We start from the raw sequence: 19,577 nt of genomic DNA, 5'->3' as shown, positions 1-19,577 counted from the left end.
CCAGTACTGCTGTAATTGAGTGATTGACCGTCCTCGGTCGTGGCTGGTCCTCTATCCTCACCAGTCACCATTTCACTAGATGCGCCGCCTGCGCGCTACCTCACGCCCTCATCGTCCGACCGTCGAGCCTCGGCCGTCTTCGCTGCATCAAATCCATCAATGGTATGTCTTGTTAACCCTAATTCGAAATCCCCAATTTGAAATCCCCAATTGTTAACCCTAATTTCCAGATTTTTGTTGAATTATTGTTAATTTTAATTGCAATCTTTGTTGAATTTTAATTTTAATTGCAATTTTAATCTTAGGTTTTATTATTATGCAATGATGTGGATTGTGGAAATTGATATATATTTTTCAACTTAATTAGGAAATGTCAAATGATTCACCTAATTCAAACAAATCCAAGGCTACTAGAAAACAACCCGATCTTCGACAATTCATGTTTAAAAGAAAGAAACTCCATGAAAATGAGTCCAATAACTCCCCTTCATTAAGCTCCCCTCAAAGTCAAGAAAATGATATGGAAATGGGTGGTTCAAGTACTAGTAATGTACCATTGGAGGAAGATTTGGTATATGATGTTGAACTTCTTCCTCATGATCCGGGAAAAAGAATAAATATAATGGATTACCCCACAAATGAACGAAATGCAGTTAGGAGGGGTTATATTCTTAAAAAAACCTTGCCAACCAAAAACTCATGACTTTCCTCAAAGACAAGTGTCTGGTTTACGTCGCTTTAGTGTTCATTGGTTCAAGAAATGGGATTGGCTTGAGTATAGTATTGAAAAAGATGCCGCATTTTGTTTTGTATGTTACTTGTTCAAGAACAAAGTTGATAGTTATTCGGGGGGTGATGCATTTGTTGATGGAGGGTTTAGGGCATGGAATAAACCGGAAAGATTTGAGAAGCATGTTGGTGGAATTAACAGTGCTCATAATCTTGCTTATGAGAAATATGTGAATTTAAGAGATGGAAAAAAAAATCAATCTTGAATGTGTTTGACAATGCAAGTGAGGTGATTAAAAGTGAATATTTTATTCGTTTGAATGCATCTTTAACTTGTTTAAGATTTCTTTTGGGGCAAGGTTTGGCATTTCGTGGACATGATGAAAGCGGGGAGTCATATGATTTCCTTGAGCTTTTGAAATGGTTAGGAGAAAAGGTTGAGGAAGTAAGACAACATACTCTTGAAAATGCACCTAAAAATTGTCAAATGATTTCCCCTTCTATTCAAAAGGACAATTATTAATTGTTGTGCCAAAGAAATAACTAGGTGCATAATAGAAGAAGTTGGTGATGATTATTTTGTCATATTAGCCGATGAGTCAAGTGATGTGTCCCAAAAAGAACAACTAGCTCTTGTTTTGCGCTTTGTTAATAGAGATAGTGGAAAGGTAATGGAGCGATTTTTAGGCATTGTTCATGTTGGTAATACTATCGCTTTAACTCTTAAAGATGCAATCATGTCTTTACTTGTTGAACATTCATTGAGTCCGTCTATGATAAGAGGGCAAGGGTACGATGGAGCTAGCAACATGAAAGGTGAAATAAATGGTCTTAAGACTTTGATTATGAATGATACTCCAAGTGCCTACTACATACATTGTTTTGCTCATCAACTTCAACTAACACTAGTTGCCGTTGCTAAAAAGAATGATAGTTGTTGTTGGCTTTTTGAGATACTTGCAAATTTATTGAATGTGGTTGGAGTTTCTTGCAAGAGAAGAGAAATGATTCGATCGACAAGATTAAAAGCTCAAGAAGTTGCTCAAGCATTGGATGTAGGGGATATTGGGAGTGGATCCGGTTTAAATCAAGAACTTGGTTTGAAGAGGCCCGGGGATACTCGTTGGAGTTATCATTACAAGTCTCTTTCAAACATCATCCTCTTATTTCCCACAATTGGTAAGGTACTTGTACACATTGGGAAGCATGGTGTATCGGAAGATAAGTTCAAAGCTTACATTGTTTTAGGACAATTAGAGTCATTTGACTTTATTTTATTTCTCACTTGATGTTGACTATTTTTGGATACACTAATGATTTAGGTGTTGCTTTGCAAAGAAAGGAGCAATATATTGTAAATGCCATGGAACTTGTCACTTACACAAAAATGGTGTTGCAAAAAATGAGGGAGCAAGGATGGGATACTCTCTTAAACAAGGTAACTTCATTTTGTGCTAAACATGGTATTGTTGTTCTCACTATGGATTCTCCTTATGTTCCTCAAGGGAGATCAAGACGTTTTGTTGAAGAAGCAACAAATCAACATCATTTTCGGGTTGGAATTTTTTTAAGAGTGATTGATTTGCATCTTCAAGAACTTGATGATCGATTTAATGAGAGGAATATAGAGATACTAATATGTATGGCTTGTTTAAGTCCTAAAGATAACTTCTCATCCTTTGATAAAGATAAGGTACTTAAACTTGCCTCTTTTTATCCCGAACAATTTTCAAGCTTTGATTTGATGACTCTTGAATGTCAACTTGATATATTCATGGAGAACATGCTAAATGATGAAAGATTTCAAGGTTTAAATGACCTTAATTCTCTTTCTATGATGCTTGTTAAAACCAATAAGCATAAGACTTTTCCTCTTATTCATTTGCTTATCAAGTTGATGTTGATTCTTCCCGTTGCCACGGCAAGTGTTGAAAGAGTGTTTTCCGCAATGACATGTGTCAAAAATAAGTTGCGAAATAGCATGGGTGATCAACTTATGAATGATTGTTTGGTCACTTTTATTGAGAAGGATGTCTTCTTACGAGTTGCCGATGAAAAAATTGTTGATCGCTTCCAAAATATGAAGACTCGAAGAATGAAAGTGTAATTTTTATGTAATGTTTATGTAATTTTTTTCATCATTTTGAATTGTATGACTAAGTATTTTTTTTATTTTGAAATTTTAATATTAAGTATTAACCAATTTGTGTGTTTGAGTTTTTTTTTTTTTAATTTTTTTTTTGTTAAGCTTTTTGTAAGTTAAGCATTTTGTTCCCCCAAGTTGAAAATTCTGGCTCCGCCACTGGTTGGGGTTCAAACGGTTGGCTAGAGAGGGTGGGGATTGCGGGTAGTTTTGGGGCAAGGGTGATGGTTTCTAGTGGGCTAGGGAATAAATGGGGAGGGGCTGTGTTGGTGGGTGGATTTTTTTTATTTTTGTTAATTTTTTATTTTGTTTATTTTTTCGATCAATTAGCATTCAACATTTGGCAATTTTTTTTTTTAAAAAAAAATTAGCCATTTCAGAAGGTCACCAGTTTTTTTTACCTAATAGAAGAAAACAACCCCTAAAATTGGGATTATTCTAGAATAGTCGATAATTGGGATTATTTAAAGCAAATGGCCCAAAGTAGGGATTAATAATACCAATTTTTCCTAATAAAAACATATTTTATCATAAAATATGTTGCTATGTATTAATATAAAGTTTCATAATATAATTTTAAAAATAATTTTCATTAATATTTAATTATACAGAAATAAAGTCAAACTAGTGCATTGGTATGTGTGCAAAGTTGACTGTCTATCTGGGACAGAGAGAGTATTATACAATATATAAACTGTTATATGTGTGCAAAGTTGATGTGATTCACTAACAATGAGTTAGATATGTCCACGGACAAGCGAGGTAAAGTGCGTTTTATTGATCTTGAAGATAATACAAATTACAAAGTGGGGCCATTTAAAAAGTAATTAATAAGATTAAAATTTATAGAGTTTATTAACAGGCTACAGCTGTATCACCAAATAAAAAATAATCCTAAAATCCACTTATAAAGTAGTTAGGAAAGTAAGGTCGAATTCACATGGAAACAATATTCCTTTAGTTCTATTTATCAGTCGAATCTAGACAAAATCAAGTGTTTAATTATTAACTATTCTAAATCAAGGCTATTAAAGAGGAATAAATCAATAATAAAAGGTATAAGGTATAAGTTCAACAATGAATAGTATTCAGTGGTAAATAACAACCGTCAATATTCAACATGCAATTTAATTGATTTGGTTAACATGCTCTCTCGAATTGAATTAACCATAAAATGTATTTATCAAACTCTCGCAAATTATTAAAATCCAATTCTACCTATTAAAACTAGCCTTAATATAAGGTTTATACCCTCAAGTCCTTAACGCATAACTTATATTGTTTAACTTATTCATTCAAACTTGGCCAAATTCAATCCAAAAATAATAAAACAATCATCGCATAACTTATATGAAAATTTAACAAGAATAATCCAACTTGTACACCGTTCTCACAAAATAATCCAATATTTCGATTAACCCTAAGTAATCCTAAGTTACTACTTATTCTCTCTCCTAGCAAACCTATTTTACTGACAACCAGTAGAATATAAGTCAACATTATTGTGTTTTTTTTTTATCCTTATTTTTTCTCTTATTCTCTCTTCCTTCTAAGACTTCTAACTGACATTAATGGAGGATGGATGAGACTATTATGAGAGCCACCCAGGCCACCGCCACCGCAACTGCCTCACCTTCCTCTGTCGCCGCTCCCCCACCCCTCCCTTCACCCGCCTCCACGCAGCCACTGCAGTCCCTTTCCCCCACCATTCCCCTCTCTTCCCCACTCCTAAAACCACCATTACCTCCATCCCACCCCTAACCCCGAAACCACCACCCCTCCATTTCCCAAAACCTTACATCCTCTTCTTTCTCTCTCAATTCAATTTCTCTCTCCTCCTTGAAACAATCACCACTAGCCTATTGTCAACCCTCATTGGTTTGGGGTTTTAAATTTGTGGGTGATTTGGAGTTTGTGTTATGGTGGTTCGTGGTAAAGGGGTAGTGAGATTCGTGGAAAGTGGTGAGTGGTGCATGGTGAGATGAGAGCAATGATAGATGAGCGAGTGGTGGCGGTAATGGTTTGTATTCGTGGTGGTGAGTGATGATGATCGGTGTGGGCGGCGATTGTAATGACGAGGTGGCGTGGCCTAGGTTGTTGGTGTTAAGAGGTTAGGGGTGAAGAGAGATGCAGCCATGGAAGGGGTAAGAGATTTGCAGCCATGGAAGGGAGAGGAGAGAGAAAGAAGTAGTAAGGAAGAAGAAAGAAAGGGTTTTTTTTTTTTTTTTTGTTAATTTTGATTTTAATTTTAAGGACTTTTTGTCAAAAACTACCTAATAAAACCCAGATTTTATGATAAACTACCTAATAAAAAAATTGTTGTAATAAACTACCTAATAAAGGTAAAATGTTGTAAAAAAATACCTAAGAAAAGGTAAAATGATGTAAAATACTACCTATACCGGATTTTCACAGTTAACCGACCTCAAAACACTCTCGAAACCACTGCTTTCATTTCCAAAACTAACACAACTTGCTTCAAATCGCCTCCACCACACCTAAACCACCTTTCAACACCAAAACCACCACCTCAAACCAAAAACCACCATCCCAAAGCACTATCTACCGTCACCAACTCGGAATATCCTCCAACCACCCCGAAAATAACCTTACCACCTTGAAAACCAACTCTCATTGTAGTTTCAGGGGTGTTTTAAGGTGGGTCAACGTCGTAAAATTAAGTCAACAGTGGAAATTTGGTCAAAGGTAGTATCTTATAACATTTTACCTTTTATTAGGTAGTTTCTTACAACATCTTTTTATTAGGTAGTTTCTCACAAAATTTAGTTTTTATTAGGTAATTTCTCATAAAAAGTCCTAATTTTAATTATTAGGATTTTTAAAAGAAAATTAAATATAAAAATAAACCAATAAAGAAAATACACGTGGCTTGGCAAACGGTTATAGTAGGTAAGGTTACCTGTAAGGGTTGCCAAAAGAAAATATTTAATAAACTTAAGAATATCTAAGGTTAATTGAAAGGTTGGATTATTTTGAGAGAAATGGGGTAAAGATTGGACTATTCTTGTTAAATTTTCCTAATTTATATTGTTTAACTTATTCAGCCAAATTTCACCAAAAAAAATCTGGGTATAAAGGTGATTGGGGTGATTTTATTATGTTTTTGGGCGAATTTGTTGGTGATTATAAAGGTATATGTACTCTGTTTTTTGTGGGTAATTTAGTTTATATTGTGGGTAATTGGGTTGTTTTTTTAAAACTACATACTTCCTCTGTTTTTCTTTTATTGCACCATAAGGACTTTTAGACTATTTACTTAATCTTCTTTGACCATCATTTGTGATTTATCCATTAGGAAAAACATAGTCATATGGGATCTAGTTAGATTCGTCTCGAAATCTACTTTTCAAATATCAATTTTTTATAATTTTTACAAAAGTATAATTGAAAATATTAATAGCTAAAATAATGCATTGGCAAGCGTGAAATCCCTCATGGTGCAATAAAAAAAGAACGGAGGAAGAATATTTTTTTTTATTGTTGTTGTTGGTGGTGGTGGCCGGGGTGGGGTCTTGGGCTTGGAATTGAAATTGGGAGAGGGGGTGATGGTAGTGGGTTGGGAACAGAGAGGGGGTGGTGGGGTGAGGTCGTGGGCTGGAACTGGGTTAGGGTTAGGTTTGGGTTTGGGGAAAGGGGTTAGGTTAGGGTGGGCAGGGCTGGGGGTGGCTGTGAGTTATGGTAGGTTGGGAGAGGAGGATAGATGATGGAGGGTGGGTCGTGGTGGCCGAGGTAACTTTTTGGTTTTTTTTTTTGGATGGAGTTTTTGCAGGAAATTTCCGGCAGGTTGGCTACTGTCAGAAACTTCCGACGGAATATATATTTTGTGGGAAACTTCCGATGGATTCCTCCGTTTGAAGTTTGCGATGGCTTATAAAATCCGTCGAAAATCAACTTTCCGATAGATTTTCCGTTGTATATAGTTTAATTTTCTGACGAGGGTTTGTCCGACGACACATTTCCGTGGAAATCCGTCGGAAACGTCCTTTTTCGACAGATTTCCGGCTATTTTCGATGGATTTTTTCCATCGGAAATCAGCCTTTTTTTTGGAGTGATATTACAATAGTAGTTCGGTTTATGTTTTTATTCAGGTTTGTTTGGGTCAATTAATTCGAGTGAAACTAATTTGTGTTACTACATTTTTTATGATACCGATTAGACTCATTTTGGGTATCAGGTGATATTGATTATTTGATTTGAGTCCCTTGAGGTATTGAGTTTCCTCAGGTCAAAAATTCAGATGAAAATTATTAAAAGAGCTCGGGCCACTTTAGGTCTTGGGTAAATTTCAAGTGGGGTAAAATCGAGTCTGGTCATTTGAGTATTGGGTCAAAAGAGGGTTAATTCCACTTTGGGTCAGTATGGGTTTCGGGTCAAGGCTGTATTTCGGGTTGTTTATTTATTTGGAGTCCATAAAATATCAGATCTTCGATTGCATTTCTGGGTCAGGTAACCTAGCATGGGTCAATTCTACGTACCATAAATCCATATAATTCGGTCGTTAACCTCATCACTGAGCTGGATTGATACTTACAACTTGACTATAAGTCTATAATTAATCATTCAACATATTTGTTGAATAGTATAACCGATCAACTACACAAAGGAAAGTAAGGTAACCCAATTTGTATACTTTAGGAGCACGAAAGCACATTCGTCATATTAAAACCAAAAGCATGCATATATATTGCATAGTACCACGACTTCAGAGTTAAGACAACGTCAATTCGTTATTAAACGTGAAATTCATGCTCAGAAAAGTCATTATATGTTGCCAATGTGACCCTCAAACAGGGACCGTGTTTTGATTTCAATTCGATCTATTGCCTTAGTCTAGTCGTCAATGCTATTCTACTCCATTTATAAAATCATAACGGAACTCACTACACTCAAAAGATTTAGTTTTATTTTAATTATCGACAAAACCATGGAGATATATTATAGCAGCAAGGGCTTTATGTGGGTTTTTGTAAATTTAGTGTTTTAATTTCTTAATTTGAGTTCCTCTTATGCATAGATTCACATTAAGCTTATCATAGCAATGATAGAACTAATGATAGAACTCACGTGTCCTAATATATTGCAAGACTAAGGGCTTGTTTAGTTTACCTTATTTTTGCTTATCTGATCTTATTTGGTATGATTTGATCTGATTTGACCAAAGTTTGACCTTAATTATGTGTACGATAATCTATAAAGAAAAAATATATTCGTAATAATGTGTATTTTATTAAATTGTAATTTTTTTTTCCATTACGAAATTAAAGATATATAGCTATAAAAAAACCGCATATAAAACAATGAACTGATTTGAACCTATTTTTCTGAAATAATTAAAAATAAGTTGAACTAAACAAGGTCTAAATCTTCTGATACATATCTTTAGGCCAGGTTTATTTGCTACAAATAAGAATTTGATACCTTTATGAATGACTTAATGTATGACAAAATTACGTATCGATCAATATAATAAATTTTTCATTTCATTTATTATTTCCACTTTTAACTTTGTATACGAAATCCTTAGGGTTTTTTTTTTCTTATATCTATCATTTTTCTAGAAAAAGTAAAAGTTATTGCCTCCGATTTTTAATAAGTGTTTCTTTCTCATTTTCAGCTTTTTTTTAACAAGTGTTCCATTTCCATTTTTGGAATGTTATAACGATATTTAATACTTTCCTTCCCATTAATGGTCCCCCCATTCATTTTTTAAAAATAATTTTCACTCTCTCAATCTCCTCCCTGCAATGACCCACTAATGGTTTTTCTGATTTTTTTTTTTTTATTTTTTTATTTTTTATTTTTCATTCTTCAACATATCCTACTTGAATAATAATTGAATGCATTCAATACTTTCTCCTAAAACTTCATAAAAGTTAAAGCGGAGCACTTGTTAAAAAAACGAAGAGAGTATATTTTTATACTAAGTACTCGATATTTCAAATAAAATACATCCTTTATTCTTTTTTATTTAATATGTTTCTTTTTCTATGTTGCAAACACACAAGTTCAAAGCTTAATCTCTAGTTATCAATAAGTTAAAATTTAAAAGTTAATATAATGAATATATTCATTAACAGTTTACATAACTATATTTTAGATTAATTATGAATCACAAAAGCTAATTAAACTTGAATTTGTGAATAGTGTTAGATATCAAAATATATCAACTAAGAAACAATGGATAAAGTATGAATTATGAAGGATATGTAATATGTCACTACTGACATAAGCATCATTCATTCAATCATATGACATTCCTTAAATACATGATCTTGCAAAGATTATGCGATTTTAACAAGCACGTTGGAAACTTCGATCAGTTAATAAAAGCGGTCAACTAAAAACAAAGTATAGAAAAGTAGAATGCAATTGCACAAAACTATACGCGCAGTATAGTAGAAAATTTTAATTTGCTCACTTTATTCAGTCATTTTCTTAGAATCTTGACTTTATAAGTCAACTTTGATTGTAAGTCTTTCCTTTTAGCTAAAACCTAAAACATACGATGTAAATTATTAAAAAATAAAAAAGATTATCGAAAGATAAATCATATCAAATTATCAATGTATGACTTAAGCAGGTTTAAAATAATTGCATTAACTAGATTTTTGTACTATTTATAAATAAATTTTGATCGACCACATGTTTCTTAAAACATACAAAAAAATGCTAGATTAGTTTCATTATATATTCCTTACAATAATTAAATCTTTGCACTAGTTATATATATATAAAAAATAATCCTTTGTCGCATGTTCGTTGGCGAAATATGTGTGGAATCATTTCCCAGTTAATATTTGCTATGAAGAGTGTGGATCTACTATTTTTGAAGAGTGGATTATAGTCATGATGGTGTTGACAGTGTGAATATTCGTATTTTTGTTGCAACCTTATGGGGTTTATGGGTTAACAGGTGTCAACGTGTATTCCAAGGTACAAATTGATATATTCGGGAGCTTTATTTGAATATTGAGGGCACGTTGCATTGTATGGAGGAATTTAATAAGCCAGATCTTCAACGTTTGGGAACTCTGAGGATTTATGATGATAATACGGGAACGCAGTTAGCCATTCCGCCTGAATTGTTTACTTCGGTTGCATGGGTCATGGGACAAGAGGAGGGGTCGTTTTGGTATATAGGCTGGACGGTTACTTTTGGTAATGGTGTGGAATTGGAGAGATTATGGTGTAGGGGTTTTGGCTTCGCATGCGGAGGCTTTGGCTGTCTTGGAAGCTATTAAATGGGGCATACAAAGGAATTTTGCAAAGTTACAAATCTTTTGAGACTCTGAAAATCTTATTTCAATTTTGCGACAGCACTATCAAAGGGACGAGCTTACATTGGACTTTTACAGAAATAAGAAGACTAGGGAGTCAACTAGAGATTTGCAACATTCTCAAGGTACAAAGGGAGCAAGTGCAGGGTGCTCATCGGATAGCTAACTCTTGTAAGAATGGTTTAGTTACTTTCGTTAACACTTTTTAATTTTCTTGTCTGTTTTGATTTTGAGGGATAGCTCAAGTGGTTAAAGCTTCCCTCTCGGTTCCAGGAGATCCTTGGATCGATTCTCACCCCTGCCCTTATGGCTCTCTAACCAAAAAAAAAAAAACACCCCTAATATCCCCTCCCTCGTTGAATTTGTGTAAGCATCGAAAGAAGTTATGGTCAAAAGGCCAATTAAATTTTCTATATGGAAATCATAAGAATTAAAACTAATCTATAATGAATACTTACTCTTCTCTTTTTTAATTGACAAGTTTTAAATTTTAAACACTATTTACAAACTCCACTTTGATTAGATTTTGCAATTTATAGTTATGATAAAACAAAGCCATGAGCAATCTTATTAGAACGTCTCACTTAATATTTTCATAATATCAAATTTTTTTTCTATAAATTTTACTTGTTGATAATTAGATGTATTAATCCTTGGAATTATAGATTGATAAACGTGATAAGAAAAACAATAAATTAAAAAAAAAAAAAAAAAAAAAAAAAAAACGGAGATAGTATAATACGGAGTACTATATATGGGCAAGGAACAACATTAACATAATCCATGAATACGAAGTTAAAATTGGTCAAGTGGAAAGGAGCGCACCTTCCAACCATTGAGGTTGGAGGTTCAACCCCCATTAGGGGCAATTTGGGGAAGGGGACTCCCTTAGCTTTTCCCCTACTCTCCCAAATTATTCTGATCCGATAGGACTCTTCTTCTTACATACTACCTCCATTTCATATTATTTGTAACGATTTGACATAAAGTGTTAGTAGAAAATGTCTAATCGTTGCAAATAATATGAAACGGAAGTGGTATAAATTAAAAAATTATGATCCATGCATGGATCATAATACCAAGTATCCATTAAAAAGTAATTAAGATGTCTTGCTTTAATTGTTATCGGGGTTGTTGCTCAGGAAGGGAGGTTTAAATTAGGAATGGTAACAGTTTGAGGTGATAAAAATATCAAGCCGAGCCAGATCTTGGCCTAAAATCTGCTTGTGTCAAACCTGTAAAATAATGTCGGATTGATCAGGTCAAGGCAGGTTTTTTGGATTTTTTTAAGCTAGGTTTAATTCGGGTTTTGAAAAAAAATAAGCTTTTAGTCTTGTTCGGCTAAACCCTCACTTTTTCGGACACTTCACGCAATAGGCGTATACGTGTCGGACACAATGTACGAAAAAAGGTCAATCTCAAATCAAGGGGATAGATGAAAATGTCAATTTCTAATTAGGAGACGCGGCGCATGTTTGTCGCCATTAATATATTCATCCAGTAAATGCTTTTTTAATTTAATCGGAGGGAGGCTAGCAGGTTAAGGGAATAGAATTTATTCAATGCAATGTACTTTGTATAATATTGTTAACTAGTTTTTGGGTTCGGGCGATACCCTAGATTATAACTTGGAATTGATCATTAATATACGTTGTAATTTATGCTTCAATTTTTTCGTAATTGAATTTGTTGTTCATATTGTCATTTGTTACATGTTAATATTTTGTATTAAAAAGATTGCATAAAAAATCACATACCTTGGTGGTAATACACTTAGTTCTAGAATTAGAGGTTGAGTGTTCAAATTTTATGGAGAACTTTTTTTATTATTATTATTATTACAAGTGCATGACATACAATGAAAACACAAATAGAAAGAAGAGCCACGTGGCGTAATGAGTAGTTGAGTGGGTGACGTGGCGTAGTGAGGGGGGTTTACGTGACACGTGGACGTTCTTAGGAACGCGTGGTTAGCCATGATCGGTGACCCTAATGAAAACTATGAGAAACCCGTGTTTAAGAGTTGTTTGGATTGGATTCTAAGCAACCAAATGGCAGAAGGGTTTTGGGGAGAAAGGGATTGCCATGGCAATCCCACGTTTGACTCTCTTCCTGCAACCCTTCCTTGTATAATTGCATCAAAGATGTGGGATTTTGGTCATGAACACATCGAAAAAGGTTAGTAGTGTTAATTATATATTAACTTAGTCATATTAATTATAACATGGCTAAGTTAATATATATTATTAGGTGTGGTTACCTAGATGTGAGATCGAATTATTCTCATCTACATCGTATATTCTGTGTGACTCTCTACATACATGTGCACACACGCACAAAAAGTAGTTCATTGTTCATATAGAGGAACAAAGGTCTCTTATGATGTTGCATGGTAAAGATGCAGACACTTGCCTAATGAAGGACAAACTAAGATTATGTCTATTACGTACCTAATTCCAATCTTTATCAATGATATTAAACCAAATGTGGTCCGGCCTATGTTTTAGAGACGACAGTATTATGTTCTTTGTTTTGGAAATTAAATACTGTCGTATTATAGTAATTAATTTAACGGATTCATTTATTTTTTCAGGGATGTCATTCTTAGGGGAAAATTCAACCAAACATATACTAAAACAAAAAGGCAACAATGAAAACTACCCTCGTTGGTTTGCTATAGTTTTTCCAGGAATGCTTGATCTTGCATGGCGAACGGGTTTACGAGTGATGCTTGCGGACGAAATAAAAGTTGTTGCCCACATATATGACCAACAGCGAAAGATACTCAAAACGTAATATTCTTATTGTCTTCTGAGTTCTTAATTTTAGCGATTTTGTTGTTCATCAATTTTATACTTTATTTGTTAATTCTATTTTATACTCTATTTGTCAGTAACAATTAAGTGAGCTAAAACGTACGATATAGCTAGCATGCAATGTTTTACAAAAACCATGGTTATGTGTATTATACATGAAAGAGTAGAACAACATAACCCCACTGAATAAACCAAAAACGTCATACACGTTTTCCCTACCATTCATCTATTCAAGTTTTTGTGGTTAGTCCATTCAAGACAGTGAGGTTGTTGTCAAGGGGGTCGTGGGATGTACATAAACCTCACCTTAACCACCCCCTGCGTCTCCAATGACTTTACTCCTTGTGCACAATAATAACTGTTGATGTGCACTGATGCACACAAGTACGCATGATAAGCTAAGGCAACATTCAAACGTCGCCCCATATTAGATCAGTTGCATCACATATACGAAATCTTAAACATACTGGAATATAATAATGTTGAAAAATAGACCTCCCAAATATCACCACATGTAAGTGTCCATATTAGTTGAAAAAGAGAGAGTTAATCACTTTATAAGGCTAAGGGTTACTCCTCCTATTGTCATATGGTTTTGGGATGGAACTTCCTTTGAACTTGTGAAGTGGACTCTCTCGATCTCTTGGTTTGCGGGTGCGGCCCATACTCGTATTTCACATGGTATCAGAGCTAGGCCCAATATGGGACCCTAAATGAATAAAGTTCACTAGGCCAAGAGTAGGTCCATGTGAAGGGGAGTGAAGAAACACTCTAGCCCGAAAAATAACATGAGACAAAGTTAAAAGGGACCTTGTACTAACTATCGATACCATTAGAAATTATAGTCAGTACATGAATTGAAATATCGATACCACTAGAAATATACTTGTACCATTAAATAGTTTTATAATATCACTACATACACCATCTAATATTACTATCATCATCATGATAATTATCTAGTGATACCTTAAAGAAAGTTGACATTCTTTACAAAAATGATTATCATACTTATTAAATAATTAAATATGGACTCATATATGAGAGCTAGTATATATAAATACTAATTTGGCTAATTCTAAATTGTATATCTTTATTAAATTTCAGGGAAGAACTAGTGAACAAGTATCACTATCCTCCTTTGCTTTCGTATTTGGATTTATTACCTTCATCGTACCAAATTGATCAAGCAACTATAATCGATAATTTGAGTGCCGATGGTTCCTTGTTCCAATCTCCTGCGGCCACAGCTGCCGCGTACATTGCGACCGGAAATCCAGCAACATTGTCATATCTATGTAACCTTGTTCGAGCTTGTAGGCATGGAGGTAATTTATAATTGTATCTATGTAAGTAACTAAGTATATATGTCACATTATTGTTAGTATCATATTAGCACTAAAGGTTTATATTCATTAAGTTTAGTACGTTATAGCATTTTATAGTGTTAAATTTGACTTAATAATAGTGGTATATATGATTGTTTTATCTTTGCCTATGTAGTTCCATCAATACATCCCATAGATGAAGATTGCATAAAGCTCTACATGGTCAATCAACTACAAAGGTTAGGATTGTTTGACCATTTTGATGATGAAATCGCGGTGTTATCAAAAGACATATATAGGTATTATTTCATACTCTTAGAAATAATAAGCATTGATAAGCCAATGTTTTAATTATTCATTTTTTTTTTCATGTAAAAACATATTTATCAGTAAATATAATGAAGTTGAAGCATCACAACATGGTTTACTACAAGCCAATGTCTTCAAGAACTCCTTAGCATTTGAAGTACTTAGGCTACAAGGATATAAAGTTTCTCCTAGTAAGACTATAAACCCATTTTTCTTGATCTATCAACTATATATACTTCATTTATTTACTAAACATATATATAATCTACCTTTAATTTACTAATTGATCTTTGGGATGATATCGACAGGGAGGTTATGTGGGTTCCTTAATAATGAGTATACTCTTCAACTTATTGAAGACAATCATGAAATGTTTGAAAGCACACTCAATAATCTCTATCGAGTAACAAATCTTATGTTTGAGACTGAAGTAGAGCTGAAAGAATTGAGATCATTTTCTAGAAGATTGCTTGAAAAATCCTGCATATGTAGCAACACAATAGATGATGGTATCATGATGTGGCCGCGTCTTCAAGAATGGGTAATTTGATTTTTTTGCCTACATTGTTTTATAATTAGCAAGTTGAACAATCAAAAGACAATGCAAAGTATAATATGATTGTACCTTGTTAATTGTATATGTGTTTCATTATTTCTAACGTAATTATATTTGTTTACTTCATAGATTAAGCGAGAAATTCTTGTACCTTGGATGGGTCGAATGGATCATTTAGATCATATAGGAAGTGGATTGAAGCAAACCAAGACAGCCCTCTTTGGTTAGGAAAAGCCTCATATTATAGGTATAATTATTAATAATTAGAAATGACCTAATTAGTCATTTTTCTTGTGTTTTTTTTCACTATTATATAGAATAAGAGTTTCTTGATAACAGGATTTCTTGTCTTAATAACATGGATTTGCTTCGACTTGCTAAAGAAAATTATGAGTATCGACAAATGGTGTACAAGAAAGAATTGACCGAGCTCATAAGGTAATTAACTCGATCAGATCAAGGTTTTATAGAGGGTGTTATTTGTCATATACCGTGCATTAGCCTATATCTTTAATTTTAGTTTATTGGAATTCAATCATAACTTGAATGATATATAGGTGGTCGAAGGATTGGGGTCTAATGGATATGGGCTTTGCACGAGAGAAAACCATCGTATTGCTACTTTGCCATCGCCTCTAGTGCTTCATTCCCTTATGAATCTGATGTTCGATTAATAGTTGCAAAGAATGCCGTGCTTATAACCATTGTGGATGATTTTTTTGACACCAAAGGGTCACTTGATGAGCTGCAAACCCTTGCAAAGGCTGTGCAAAGGCATTTCCCTAACTAGATAGCGCGAGTGATTATGTATGTTAAGGCAACGACTTACATTTTTTCATAGAAATGGTTATTTTGTCACGTATGCACGCAGATGGGATAACAAAGGCTTAACAAGTCATAGCAAGATCCTCTTCGACATCCTCGATAACTTTGTGGGTGAAGTTGCAAAAAAATACCATGATCAACATCAAATTAACGTAACTACTAGTCTTCGAAAGTTAGTACGTAATTTTCTAAAGAAACAATCTTTATTTGAATTTCTCTATTGCTGTCGTCATATATTTGCTTATGAGACTGATTTTTCTTTCTATTTCTTTTTTCGAAGTGGTATGAAGCAATTGATTCATGGCTAATTGAAGCAACATGGAGCAAAACAGGACATATTCCGTCGATGTCTTCCTACATTGAAATTGGCATGATATCTGTTGCTGCTCATGTAATGGTACTTCAAGCCTCGTGTTTTCTGACTCCAACATTGTATCCTCACAACCTTAATCCTTCTCAATATGAAGCAATTACGAAACACATAATGAAATCGTGTCGATTGCTAATATGCAGGGCTATGAGGTATAATCTTATACTCTTGTTAATAAAATTGTCTTTATTGACTTTATGGAGTCAAATAAGCAACCTTTCATTAGAAATACTTGAATAAAAAGTGTTATTTGGTGCTATTAAAAAGAAAAATATCAACTAAATATTACATCCTTGTTCAATTCTTGCAGAGAGAGTCTAAGGATGGCAAAATCAACTCCGTAATGTTATACTTGAGAGAAAATCAAGATGCTAATATGGAAGAAGCCGTCGATTATTTGGAAAGCATACTTGAAGGAACTAAAATGAGGTTGCTTGAACATGCTTTAATAACGGATAATGGAGTTGTTCATGAAGATTTGCCAAAATCTTGCAAGATGCTACACTTAACAGCAGTTAAAGTTTTTCATATGTTCTACAACTCGACTAACCATTTCGACTTAAAGGACTCTCTACTTAATGACATAAACAAAGCAATTTAATTTTCGTTCCCTTGGAACGTCTTGTACCTTTGAAATCCTCTAAGCCTCTTACACTTCCATTTCAAGAAAAGAAAAGGTGTTCGACGATTAATATTCATAACAATACAAGCTTGAAAATTTGTGGCACGAGGAAAAAAGTTACAATACTGGAACACCTTTGGGTTTATCATTGGGAAATTACCAATCAAGGATAAAAATTTCACCATCCTCCAGCTTCCGTTTTACTATGGCATTATAAATGAATTAGGTTTTCAAGAAAGGATTAGTGGAGATTAGTATATGCATCCATAAGCGTATAGAAAACAATAAAGCCTACGTGTTCACCAATACTAAATTTGTTTCCTTTGTATAGTGCCTCACACATTGTTATATACTTATATTTTGAATATAGTACTGAAATGTTTACACAATTACACGTATTGGATAGGAAAATTTTACCTTTTCATTTTATACATCTGTTTCGGGTGAAAACAATGGGACCTTGCCGAAGGTCCGATGAAACGGAGAAGACTAGATTCGGTCCAAGTAATGTTGGGCCGAAGGTTTCCTGCACAGTAAACACACATAAACTAGCCTCGGGGGTGTTGCCGAGGAAGGCCCCTCCGATGCTAAAGTCAGTACAATGTGTTGAAAGAGAACACTATGCAAGAGAGTTTGTTGCTTGAGGCTTTGCTTGAATTAATGAGAATATATGAGAATATATGAGAATGTAATATTGATGGCTTTTATACCTCTTCATACATGGAGAAGTTGGGCCTTAGCCCAATTGGCTTGCCTTGAGGGCTGATCTTTGACTTTAGCACAATTGGAGAGATGAACCTTGACCTTGGGCTTTTAATTGGATCATTTAATGCCTAGGCCCAATTGGACTAAATTGGACCCAAACAACTTGCCCCCCAGACCCGATTTGGAAGGATGACGGGTCGGGTTTGATTTAATTCAGAAAAGGAGGGAAGTGAATGATTTAATTAATCCAAAAATTTGAATTTAAACCGTAATTAATGAGATAACAACGGTTAAGGCGGATGATTGTGGAAGTTGGACGGATAATGGGCAGTTTAATCGCAAGGTCGTGTGTTTAACGGTTACTTAGTGGGGTATTTAAGAGAAATTGAAACGCGGACTCCCCGTATTCCCATTTCTGGAGATATAATCAGAGGCGCGTCATCTCTCCTCACTTACTCACCAACACAAACCCAGAATTCTCGAGAGAACCCAACAACCCACATCAAAACTTCGCAAATTCCCCGAGCATTAAGCTTAGAAACTGAGACTTGCCACTACTAACTCGTAAATCGGCAACTTTCGCTTCAGATTAAGGTAAATTCCTTTGATTTTAGTTTATTTTTCTTCGAATTCGAACTCCTTCCCTTTCTTTTCGACTTTTTTCTTCGAAATTATCAATGGCAAGAGGAGTTAGAGGTAGAGCCCGTGCTCCAAGAAGAGCAAGGCCAATTCCCGATCCTAGGAACAGGATTGGGACCTGGAATGGACAAAGGCCAGAGTCTGACCCTGCTGAAGGGATTAGGGCGACCCCAATTTCCTCGGCTCCTCCTCAGAGAACGGAGGGACCGAGCGCTTCTGGGCGGGACGATGAAGTTCCCGCTGTCCTTTGGGATATCCTCCCCGGGTTTTCAGAGTGGGAGAATACCGAAGTAGCTTCGGCCATGATAAAGAACCGCCCCTACTCATGGTGGGTGGAGAATGCCGAACAATATCGGTTTGCCGAGCAAATTGAGTTACATTACGACATTTTTGAAGCTGATGGGTATTGGTGCCGAATGCCCGCGGCATCCGATAGAATCCATCGTCCACCCCCGGGGTATGTGGGGGTGTACACAAGACAGCTTCAGTATGGGCTGAGGTTCCCTTTGGACGTATTCGTCCGAGACTTGCTGATCCATTACAATATCTCCCTATGTCAGCTAACTCCTACCAGCATCCGAAGGGTGATGACATACTTATGGGTCTGCAAGTTCTTCAAGTATGTGCCGAACCTGCACTGCTTCAAAAAGCTTCATCGGCTAGTGCCAAATATTCAAAGTGGGCACGGAAGTCATGGTTCTGGGTGGTACCGGATTGAGTCTCGGCCCCAGTACCTAACCATGTGGCCGAACGACTCTTCAGACAAGGACTGGAGAGGTCATTGGATTTGGGTTAGGGCACCCACGGACCCGGGCCACCCTTGCGTCTTCAGCGCCCCCCGGTACCTTGCTGAGCCTGATCCCGACATGGGAAGTCTAGGTCCCCCGCAAATAACGGGCCAGATCCGAACCTTAATCAACAGAACATCTTCGGCAAGCTGCTGAACCGGGGGGGGCAGCGGCCGAATGCAGCATATCCCGGAGACTTGGCTCCCCGATACGCATTATGTTTTCCAAGAGAACATGCTAGCAGCTGTTGGCCTCAGCCGAAAGTTTAAGGATGGTAAGCTTCTTCGGCTGGGGCCGAGGCTTTTTAATTATCTCTTTTTCTCCTCTCACTTTGCTTTTTATGCTGTGCCAACCTAACTGAACTGACCTTTCCCCTTTTCTTTTTCAGAGCGGGACGAGACCAACGTCGGCATTAACTACGCTCATCTTTGCGTCAACCGAGAACGAG

The 19,577-nt window shown here is 35.4% G+C and overlaps 1 pseudogene; it reads left to right on the top strand.

Moving 5' to 3' along the window:
* The first annotated feature begins 647 nt into the window (after positions 1–647).
* On the top strand, positions 648–17,170 carry LOC110706758 (annotated as a pseudogene).
* The last annotated feature ends 2,407 nt before the right edge of the window (positions 17,171–19,577 follow it).

The sequence above is a fragment of the Chenopodium quinoa genome, unplaced genomic scaffold (assembly GCF_001683475.1).
Source record: "Chenopodium quinoa cultivar QQ74 unplaced genomic scaffold, ASM168347v1, whole genome shotgun sequence".
Lineage (NCBI taxonomy): Eukaryota > Viridiplantae > Streptophyta > Magnoliopsida > Caryophyllales > Amaranthaceae > Chenopodium > Chenopodium quinoa.
This window is presented reverse-complemented; position numbering and strand designations above follow the sequence as displayed.